A 3,825-nucleotide genomic window follows, 5' to 3' on the forward strand; every position below is an offset into this window, starting at 1 on the left:
TTTATATACAGTAGTTAATATTTGCAAATCTCAAACTCCCAAATTTTTCCCTTCCCACTCCCTTCCTCCTAGTAATCATAAGATTGTTTACTATGTCTGTGAATCTGTTTCTGTTCTGTAGATAAGTTCATTAGTGTCTTCTTTTTTCTTTTTTTAGATTCCACATATGAGTGATCTCATATGGTATTTTTCTTTCTCTTTCTGGCTTACTTCACTTAGAATGACATTCTCGAGGGACATCCATGTTGCTGCAAATGGCATTATTTTATTCTTTTCTTATGGCTGAGTAGTATCCCATTGTACAAATATACCACATCTTCTTTATCCAGTCATCTGTTGATGAACATTTAGTTTGTTTCCATGTCTCAGCTATTGTAAATAGTGTTGCTATGAACATTGGGGTGCATGTATCTTTTTGAATTAGAGTCCCTTCTGGATATATGCCCAGGAGTGGATCATACAGGACTGCTGGATCATACAGTAAATCTGTATCATTCCCACTTGCTCCGCCTAATTTTTTTCTTACCCTCCCTTCTTTTACCTCATAAATGGTGAACATTTCAGAACTTGGCATCCCATTAGAAGGATATCTCTACATATTCATCTTTAAGACACTAGAGGGAAATTCAAAAGATGCCTTCGCACAAAAGTGGGGAAAGTCCGATAAACTATATTTCAAAGGGACGTAGCAGCAGCAGAAAGAGCTGTGTGTGAAAAGAGCCCGGGTTCTCTCCGACAGATGGCATGTGGTTGTTTGCTGCTAGCTTGGCAGTGCTTGGGGCTTGCTCCCTTGCAAATACAGAAACAATAAAACTGCTTATTGATTTTAAAGAGATCTGTAGTTAAGTGTGACATTCTAACAGATAAACGTTTACCAAGGCAGAACAGCCAGGATTTCAGGGGGCTTAAAACGTGATACTGTTTAATTGATGCAAATGTCATTCCCAGGATGGCAACACTTCAAAAACTCCAACTTGTACGTTGCACACGTCTGTCTTCACGGCTGTGAGCACACGCGTGTGTGCAATTAGATCTAAAGTTTTAAGTGGTGCGTGACCATCTTGAGATTTTCTTGAGTTTAGAAAAGCAAAGGTTGCAACCCTTACATGCATTTGCCTTGGGCAAGCAAGAGGAATATCTGTCAAGACCCAGGTCTCACCGTTAAGGCTGGAGTTGAGAAATGCCCTCCAAATGCCTTCAAGTCAACATTAGCTATGACAGAAGCAAGACTATTATTTAACAGGACCGGCAAATGTCAAAAACAAACTGTGCCTGGCGTTTTGACAAGACACCATTGAAAGGGAACCACTTTTTCAGCACTTGTGTAACCGTGGGGGAGAACTCGACATTTAATATCCTGAGGTCTGGTAATAGGATTCTCAGGCTGCTTGGTGGTTCCCTTCTGATACACACGAAAGGAGTAGGCACGTGGCGGTCATGGACAAAAATAATCCGAGACGATGAGACCTGGAGAAAAGGACTGATATGTTTGAAATCAGGTGCTGGATGGCTAATTAAAATGTAACTCCCTCTCCGGGAAACTGCGCTCTCACAGTGGTGACACTGTAAAGTGTGAGGACAGAGCCATCATCCCTCGGCAAAAGTAAGATGCTGACAAAACCTATCATCTCCTGTTTCCCACATCCTTCCTTCCCTCTGGTGTCCTCATGCCATCCTGTGGCGCCGCACCTCAGCTCCCCTCCCCAGATGACATCCTAGACTCACCTGGCCAAACCTCCAGCCGAATAATTAGTCAATGTGCCAACCATCCAGTTTTCTGTGCTGCCTCCTTAGGAACCTGTTCCCTGTTGACTAACCTGGAGAGGGGAGCTGTGGAAGGCGGTCATTGGAGTCGTGGATTCCCACATGCTGCTTCCTTCCATTCTCATGGAAACATTAGCGAGGTTATTCTGATGTTAACATGCTGGATCAGCACCCAGACTTTGAAGGGAGTAGACAGAAGGGAAAGGAAAGGGAATAATACATAATTGGACGCCTGTTTACTTATTTTTGCATTTAATGTTAACAGCCCTCAAGGGAAGGTCGTTTATCTCCATTTTATAGATGAAAAGCTGAAGTTTCGAAGGCCTGGAGGACTTGCCCAGGGTCCCAGTCAGTAAATAACCCCTCCAGTTAAGCCTGAATTTGTCTGATCCCCAAGGCTGACTTTTCCTGACTCTGTCAAACTTCAGGATCACACCTTGATCAGCCATAGAACCTTCTTTTTCTGTAGAAGTCTGATAAAAATGGGAACTCTCTGAGCTGTGCCAGACGGCGCAGTCTCAACTTGGAAGGCTCCTAAGAGTCACGGCCATGGGCAGCTGGGGACGCTGCCTAAGCAGAGATGCCCTGCTTGTAGGCTATTTGGGAGTCATTTAAATCCCCAAAGCGGAGGGAGGGTGTAGCTCAGTAGTAAAGCGCATGCCTTGCATGCATGTGGTCCGGGGTGCAATTCCCAGGACCTCCATTAGAAAAATGAATAAATAAATCTAATTACCTCCCCCCTCCCCCCACCAAAAACAAAACAAAAATAAATAAATAAATCCCCAGAGTGAACTAAAGCCTTGTTTTAAGTCCAGGCTTAATCAGAACTTGAAGTCCTGCCACTTCCTCTACCTGCAATCTTCACTACATTCAGACTGGATTTTGGATTCTCCAGAAAAGAGGAATGCTTCTCCCCCCGCCCCAATCTGATCTGACCCTCCCTTCAAACCCCATCCGTACTGGTGCCCCCCACCTTCCAGAGGCCTTTCCTGGCCACTGACTTCACATCCTGTTCTTAGACTCCAACAGAACTTGCCGTCTACACAAGCCATGTGCGTGGATCCCACAAGGCCAGTGCTTAGCTGTTACAGGGCACATCAAAAACCAGACCACCCAGCACCATCACTCACACACACTTCTCTCAGACTGAGCTTTTTAAAAGGTCAGAAGTCAAAACCTGTTAAAAAAAAAAAATTGTATCTCCTTTATATGCAGTCACACTTCCACATGGGACTGTGTCTGTGGAAGCTGAGGTGGGACACCTGCTACCGAGAGGGGCTTGCGGTCTGAGTCGTGGGATTCACTGAGGGCTGAAGTCATCAGACGTTCTAAGAATGCTTGTGTCAACTTCCTAAAGAGCCCAGATCCCAGAGTGCAGTAACATATTCAACCTATGTCTAGGAAGTCAAGGTCACATTCACGTGGGCAATGCCTCAGTGCCCAGCGTCCCCTACTCTCAGTGATGGTCTGGAGAATCTGCTGGAAATGCACATGCAAAACGATTTGCAGGGACTTGCAGGGACAGTACAGTGTGGTGGTGGTGGTGGTGGTGAGAAGCCTTGGCTGTTGGCGCAAAGGGAGATCAGAGTTTGAAACCCTGTTCTGCCACTTAGAAAAACCTGGACGTTGGCAGCTATAAAAGGATCGTCCTACCTGCAGGGCGGTGTAGGGACGTTCCTAGGAAGCACCAAGGCAATGCCTGATTCATTCCCTCCCGCTCACTTCTTCTTTAGGTGATTGGAAAAGACAAACGTGAACTCCTTCCTTCTCTCCCACCTTTCCAGGACTTGGATACAATGTTTATACTTTATGTATTTTAAAGACTATAATTTTAATTTTACCACCAAGTTTTTTTTCATTTTCTTTTGTGTTCACTCTGAATTGCTTAGGAAAGAATATATTCCCATGGGAAGACAGAGCCACAAAATGCTTTAAACCAACTGTGCTGGACGTTACCAGTGATCACCCACCCATACTGGTTCTCCCGTCCATGAGGGGAGGGATGGCATCCTGGCCCCCTTGCAGTCAGTTGGTGCCATGAGACCAGAACTAATCCTAACA

The sequence above is a fragment of the Camelus bactrianus genome, chromosome 5, assembly GCF_048773025.1.
Source record: "Camelus bactrianus isolate YW-2024 breed Bactrian camel chromosome 5, ASM4877302v1, whole genome shotgun sequence".
NCBI classification, from domain to species: Eukaryota; Metazoa; Chordata; class Mammalia; order Artiodactyla; family Camelidae; genus Camelus; species Camelus bactrianus.